Source organism: Octopus sinensis, linkage group LG6, assembly GCF_006345805.1.
Source record: "Octopus sinensis linkage group LG6, ASM634580v1, whole genome shotgun sequence".
Lineage (NCBI taxonomy): Eukaryota > Metazoa > Mollusca > Cephalopoda > Octopoda > Octopodidae > Octopus > Octopus sinensis.
The window spans coordinates 76,092,967-76,101,855 of NC_043002.1; positions in this window are offsets into that span (position 1 = coordinate 76,092,967).

An 8,889-nucleotide genomic window follows, 5' to 3' on the forward strand; every position below is an offset into this window, starting at 1 on the left:
CCATGCTATTTTCTTGAATCATAGAAATTTGGCCACGGGAAGACATCTGTATTTATGTGTGTGTATGTATATATATATATATATATATATAATATATATATATATATACATACACACACATAAATACAGACACACGCCCACACACACACACACATATATATATATATATATGTATATATATATATATGTATATATATATATTATATATAATATATATATATATATATATATATATATATTATATATATATATATATATATATATTATATATATATATAATATATATATATATATATATATATATATATTATATATATATATAATATATATATATATATATATATATATATACATTATTTAAAAGCAGCAGAAAATTCAACAAAACCTGTTACTCTGAGTTTCACGTTCCCGTTCGTCGGACAGTTTTTGCTAGAACTGTCCGACGAACGGGAACGTGAAACTCAGAGTAACAGGTTTTGTTGAATTTTCTGCTGCTTTTAAATAAAGCATATTACTCTACCACTGGTATTTGAGTACTCTTCTTTCCACCTTGTTTCACATTTATGTGTTTACTCCGGTATATATATATATATATATATATATATATATATATATATATATATATATATATATATATATATATATATATATATATATATATATATATATATTTATTTATATATGAAATGGATGAAACGGTAGAGAGCACAGCCATAGATCAGTAATTTCCTGCTTATGATTGACCTAAAGAGGTACTTCGAGGAACAATATTAACAATATTCTAAGCTTGGAACAAATTGAAAGAGAAACCAGGCGATTCACACCTCCAGTAAATACCAAATCGAAGTTGCTTGTGGTATCCGGTAAATTAAATAACATTCAAAGAATAGTTCATTCAGAGCTACACGTCTTTCCGTAGCATCCGATTTGTAAATCCGAGCTGTACCCCCAGTTCTCCTGCGTATATTGGCTTACAGAGAGTATATAAGTGGACAGTCTTCTCTACAGGAAACGATCATCAGACAGTCTTCCTTACAGGAAACGATCATGCACACTGGAATTTCAGATATAATTTATAAGTAGCAGAGGGTAATACAGAAAATCCAAACATCGAAGTTAAGGTATTATGCTTATTCCTTCATTATGGTCGTATCAACAATACATGTGTCAGATTAACCATGAATATGAATATGACTTAATACAAAATATTACATGTGATACATGTTCATCCCATCAGACATACTTCAAAATGCAATACTACTACATTTTAGCCCTTTATCAGATTAAGTGAACAGGAATCACACTTAATACACTTTAATTTAACATAACTATTTATAATTATATTTATATTCATATTCATATTCGTTATTGATGCGAGCAATGTATTGTTGAAACGATCGTAAAGAAGGAATAAATCTAACCAATTATGAATATTTATTTCTACTCTAGGCAAAAGGACTTGAAACTTTTGTGGGGAAGGGGGCCAGTCGATCACATCGACCACAGTACTCAAGTGGTACTTATTTCATCGACCTCGGAAGGATGAAAGGCAAAATCGACCTCGGCGGAATTTGTACTCAGAACGTAACGGCAAACGAAATACCTATTTCTTTACTACCCACAAGGGCTAAACACAAAGAGGACAAACAAGGATAGACAAACGGATTAAGTCGATTATATCGACCCCAGTGCGTAACTGGTACTTATTTAATCGACCCCAAAAGGATAAAAGGCAAAGTCGACCTCGGCAAAATTTGTACTCAGAACGTAGCGGCAGACGAAATACCACTAAGTATTTCGTTCGGCGCGCTAACGTTTCTGCCAGCTCGCCGCCCCCTACTCAATAATAACTACTGAGCTTCCCTTCAGCCTTTTGACAAACGGCAAACCTGGCACAGAAATTCACTACATTAAATCTGCTAAACACAGACATCCAGGAAGCTGCCAGATTTAGTCATTAAATTCTATAGACTATATGGTTTTTTCAGCGACGAACCTCAGTTACGTCGAAACGACGAACGATGACTGCAACCGATTACTCTGAGTAAATATGGAATCACCCGTCCATATTTCTTTAGAATTCATTAATTTGCATTTCTGAAATGCAGAACACACACACACGTACGCACACACGCATGAACGCGAACACATATATACGCAGATGTGCGTGTGTGCGTGCATGAGTGTGTATGCATGTGTCTGTGCATGTATGCATGCATGCATATATGGACATATATATATATGTCCATATATATAAATGCATGTATGCATGCATATATATATATATATATACATGTATATATGCGTGTGTATATATGTATTTATATTCATCTATCACTCACTCTCTCTTTTATACATCATATATGTATATATATTTATATATTTATACACACAGACATACACACACACACACACACACACACACACACACACACAATATATATATATAATATATATATATTACATATATACTCACACACACACACACACATATTATATATATGATTATATATATATATATATATATATGTATATATATACAAATATAATATCCATAAATATATACATGCATAACCACATGCACATATACTAGATATACAGAAAGTGATATATATGTACGTGTGTGTGTGTATGTGTGAGCATGTGTGATGTATATGTGCATATGAGTGCGAATTTTCTGTATCTTTAGGTGTGTACGAGACGTTTCTAGTATTACACTCAACTCACATCAATACCACCCTTGACGCCAGTCCTTGCATAGGAACGCTTATATATATATGTACACACACACATACGAGTGTGTGTGTGTATACGTGTCTGGATGTGTATGCACATGCAAATCTGTGTATGTCTAGGTGTATCTATGTATTAGGAAACAGGAAAAACAGCATGTCTGCTCTTACAATCTTTAACAACTGAAAGGTGTTGTAAAATCGTTAAAACTATAAAAGAATCTCGGTTTGATGTTTGTTTAGTGAATAAGATACATCTAAACAGTAAACTTAACGCTTTGTAATAACAGAAATGCGCTTTCGTAGAGTGCATGTACTTATATTTGTGAATGAAAGGAAACCGTGATTTGTAGGTGAGGTTCTTTGTCACGAACTGGTGGAAGAGGATTAGTTTGGTGTCGTGCAGTATTTCTGATATATCCAGCAAGGCGACAGGGATAGCTTAATGTTACATTTAACACGAAATAGTTTTCTTCTATTTATTTATTGCAGTATGCATACTGCATATTCAAATGTAATGTATTCTTACATACATACATACATACATACATATCTATGTATATATATATGTGTGTGTTTGTGTGTGTGTATATGTATGTATGTATGTATGTATGTATGTATGTATGTATGAGGTATGTATGTATGTATGCATGTACGTATGTAAGTATATACGTATATATATATATATATATTATATACATATTATACATATATTATATATATATCTATATATTATATATATAGTGGCCCTCTCAGATATGTTCTCAAGTGCCCGAATAGCCACCCTTGCAAGCTACGTAGACAATACGAAAGACTCGCTGAAAATACAGAACCCCAGCGATGTTGCACATCTGCACCAGGAGTTGGACTCAATTTACAGATGGGCTGAGTATAATAATATGCAGTTTAATGCTGAAAAAGTCCAAGCCCTGCGCTACCAGCGTCCAAAATTGAATATGAAACTTACGGGGTACACTGGTCCTCAGGGAATTTCAATGTCAGAGCCTAAGTCAGTGAGTGATCAGGGTATCGACATGAATGTTGAAACCTCTTTCCAAGTGCACATTACCAGGATGGGGTCAAAGTGCAGACGACTGGCTGGTTCCTATGAACATTCAGGCCAGAGATATGGAAACCTCAGGAGGACATTCATCGTCAGCCGCCTGGATTACTGCTCCTAGCTATGGTCACCCACCAGTGTGAAATTAACGGCAGACCTTGATAACAATCCAGAGAAGATTTACAAAAACAAAAGAGATCGTCTCTTTGCAACTGCTCAGCTACTGGGAAAGGCTAAAACAGAGAAGACTCTACTCCCTGGAGAGAAGGCGGGAGAGATATGCAGTAATATACATCTGGAAGTTCCTGGAAGGGATTGTGCCAAATTTTGGCATCGAAAGTTACACCAATGCCAGAACAATGCCATATATGTGTACACGGCCTCAAAAAAAAACTTAAACAAAATGAAAAACGAAAAACGAACTTTTGTTTTTGAACAACGAAACAAATAGAGAATGAGAAAAGCAAGATAAAAACCAATCGTTTCATCAGTTGTCCCCTGTTTTATCTACACCGCGTTTCGAACGTTTGGACAAGACGCAACTTCATAAACAGTCGTTCCCGTTGATATAATCGAATACCGTCTTACCTAAAATTGCTGGCCTTGTGCTAAAAATTGAACCTAATGTATAACTACACTATACCCGACACCCGCTTCAGTCGTGGCCATTCATATGTTTCTAAAGGCATTGCCTGAGATTTTAAATCTTCTAGATAAGTGAGTATTGTTTACGCATGTGTGTCTTCCTTCGCTGCACTACCGATATAAATCCACGAGAATGCAAGACCAATATAATATGGCAGCCCCGTCTTGGCTGACATTGCCTTAAAGGAGCGACGGCCACATCAGATATATAATCCAAACTTTGTCTATTTGTCTATGTCTGTGTGTGTGTGTACATATATATATATATATATATATATATATATATATAATATATATAGATAATTATAAATATTTATATATATATATGTGGTGTTGTGTGTGTGTCTATCTATTTATCTATCATCTATCTAACTATCTATCTATCTATATAATATATATATCTATCTATCTATCTGTCTGTCTATCTATCTATCTATCTATCTATCTCTATCTATCTATCTATCTATCTATCTATCTATCTAACTATCTATCTATCTATCTATCTATCATCTTACTATCTGTTTATCTATCATCTATCTATCATCTATCTATCTATTTATCTATTTATCTATATGTCTATCTGTTTATCTATCTATTTGTTATTTAACCATCTGTCTGTCTATCCTAGTCTATATATCACTTTCTTTTTCACTCCATTTACCAATCAGTGTGTACATACATACATACATACATACATACATACATACATATATTCATACATACATTCATACAGACATACGCACGTATATACCACACACACATACATAACTATGTATGTGTATATTTATAATGTGTGTGCATGTGTGTGCACATGTTGTAACTCTACATATGAGTATATATATACATGCATACATATACAAATCCGTGCATGTGCGTGTATGTGTAAGCATTTGAGCATATTTATATGCATGCATGTACGTCTGTATGAAAGTACGTATGTTTTTACGTATGAATGTAAGTATGTATGTATGTATCTCTAGTACACAGATATACATAAATGAAACAACTTCTAAGGGAAACTCATAAAAATACACCCAACAATAAGCATGATATGCCAGTGTCACTAATGTAGGCCAAACCAAAGCTGGGGTTATAAATTGTCGTACGATAGAGTTAAATCAGTACATCTTTTAATGACAAGTGTATTGAAAGAAAGGAAAACAAAGCTCAGCGGAAATACAGCCATATTGTTTGATGCGTTGCACAATACTTAACAACTGTACTGTTCAATACGTATATATCTTCCAGGATTTATTTTGTATACATGTGTAAATTTATGGTTGTCTGTATATAAATGTGTAGATACGTACATGCATACTAACACACATACATATATGTATGTATGCACGTATTTGTGTCTGTGTATCTATATATGCAAACACTCACATACACATATATATATATATGTATATATATATATATGCATAGTTTTGTATAAATATAAAAGTTATGTATACATGGATATATAGTTATATATGAGTGTATGTGTGTTTATCTATTTGTGTGTACATACACACCAACACACAAACGTATATACATAACTACATACATATATATATATATGTATGTATATATATATATATGTATATACGTATGTATATATATCCATATATCTATCTCTCTCTCTCTCTCTCTCTCTCTCTCTCTATATATATATATATATATATATATATATATATATATACCACACATATATATACGTATATGTATAAATATATATATATGTATATATATACATACATACATGTTTATATATATATATATATATATATATATATAATATATATAACAGATGCATACACAATGTATATACATACATACGAACACGTATACACACTCGCAGACGCAAATATATTTACGCAGGTGAAGATTTTGCGTAAGATCGTCACAGTGAAATGATAATATATATATATATATATATACAAAAAGCAATAAAGATTCAAGTTAATTTAAATGAATTTACTTGAATATGGTACCTAACTTAGATGCACCAAAAAAAACTATACTGTTTTAACAATACAGTAATGTGGGGTGATTATAAGCGAGAAAGAAGCAACAAGGATGGATAGGTTTTTAGTACAATCGTTTCATACAAGGACAGGCTTTATTAAATGTTGCAAAAATTACAGCATATAAACGTGTCCCGTACTCATCAGCTAAAATACATGTGAGTTCTCTAGACATCCTAGTGGTTGAGGCTATACTCATGAAGTAATGTAGATAATTAAGTAACATAAACAGATTTCCAAAGTTCATTAAACTTTAATGAACTTTGGAAATCTGTTTATGTTACTTAATTATCTACATTACTTCATGAGTATAGCCTCAACCACTAGGATGCCTAGAGAACTCACATGTATTTTAGCTGATGAGTACGGGACACGTTTATATGCTGTAATTTTTGCAACATTTAATAAAGCCTGTCCTTGTATGAAACGATTGTACTAAAAACCTATCCATTCTTGTTGCTTCTTTCTCGCGTATATATATATATATATATATATATATATATATATATATATATATCATGTGTGTGTGTATGTGTGTGTGTGTGTGTGTGTGCGTGCGTTTACTTCTATCATTTATTTGTTTTAGTCATTAGACTGCGGCTCTGCTGAGGTATTGTCTTGAAGATTGTTGGTCAAACGAATTGACCCCCAGTATACATTTTTCAAGCATGGTACTTATTCTATCAGTCCATTTAGTCGAACTCTTAAGTCATGGGAGACATAAACACACCAACACCGGTCGTCAAGCGGTGGTGGTGGGACAGACAGGTGTATGCACACTGACACACACACACTCAAACACCCCCTACATACACACACAGACATACGCTGATCTTCTGTCAGTCTCCCACAACCAAATAAATTCAGAAGCATTTTGTCGGCTCAGTGCTATAGTGGAGACAGATGGCCAAGTTTCCACGCGGTAGAATTGAACGTGGAACCATACAGTGGGGAAGCAAACTTCACTCACCACGCCTAACATCTCGAAAAATACCACCTGACAAAATTGCTAGTCCTTGTTCTTTTCAGCTTTCACTACTCCTCTGTATAACAATATATACCTGCGTAGCCAAAAGTTTGGAACATGTTTTAAAAAATTAATATTCTTATGCCCACGTACAATTCGATTGAAATATATGGAGGTGGAGGGGAGGAGGAGGAGGAGACCCCCTTCGGTCATGAATGACCATGGGATTGCACATAGAAAGGTACCCTCCGAGGCACAAGTCCGGGCAAGGTTGTTTATGGAAAGCCGGCAGTCGCCCATGCATACCATCCTCCCATCTCCACACCACTGAGGTCATTTTAAGGGAGAGGCAAAAGCCGATACAGCTTGGCACCAGTGATGTTGCAACTCATTTCTACAGCTGAGTGAACTGGAGCAATGTGAAGTAAAGTGTCTTGCTCAAGAACACAGCACACAGCTCGGTCCGGGAATCGAACTCACAACCTCACGATCGTAAGCTCGACGCTCTAACCACTGAGCCATGCGCCTTCACAACGTATATATTTGGGCATTTAATGTAAACATTCTAATTTTCGGACCCTGGTTCGAAACTTTTGGCCAAATAATATTATATCCTTTTCTACTCGTAGAACAAGGCACGAAATTTTGAGGTAGGAGGCCAGTCGATGATTAGATCGACCCAGTGCACAACCGGTACTTAATTTGTTGACACCCGAATGGATGAAAGGCAAAGTTAACTTCGGCTGAATTTGAACTCGGAACGTAAAGACAGACGAAATATCGCTTAGTATTTCGCCCAGCGTGCTAACGTTTCTGCCAGCTCGCCGTCTTCAAATAATAATGTATCGGAAACAAAATATAACTTTGAGCATTTAATATAAAAATTATAATTTTCAGACCTATGTCCCAAAGTATTGGCCATGAATGTAAGCATTCCTAGTAACGTACAGACATAACGCTTATCGGGTATTTAGCATTTCGATTTCTAGCTGATTTCGGAACAGTTTTTATCCGTCTACTGAACCAACAAATGATAGAACTGATAGGTGCAATGTAGGTTGTGTTGTTAAAGAGTTCGCTTCCCACACATTCGAGTTCACTTGCAAGGTCCTTGGGTAAGTGTCTTCTGCTATCGCACTGTGCTGAGTGGATTTGAATGAAGGAAACAGTGAGAAGCCTACCACAGATGTGTGTGTGTGTTGGGTGTTGTCTGCATGCTTGTTTTTACCTTCTTACCACCCCCACCCCGCTTGATTACCGTTGTTGATTTGTTTATCTTCAGTTCGGCAAAAAGAACGAGGAATAACTACCAAACCTAAAAAATATGTACGAGGGTTAATTTGTTCGATTAACTCTAGGAGGTGCTGCTCCAGCACAGCCACAGCTAAAGAAATCCCTTTCTTTTTCCCCCTTTGTCTTTCTCTTTCTCGTTTCCTTTCATTTGTCCTGTATTTTATGGCTTATGTTATTGCTATT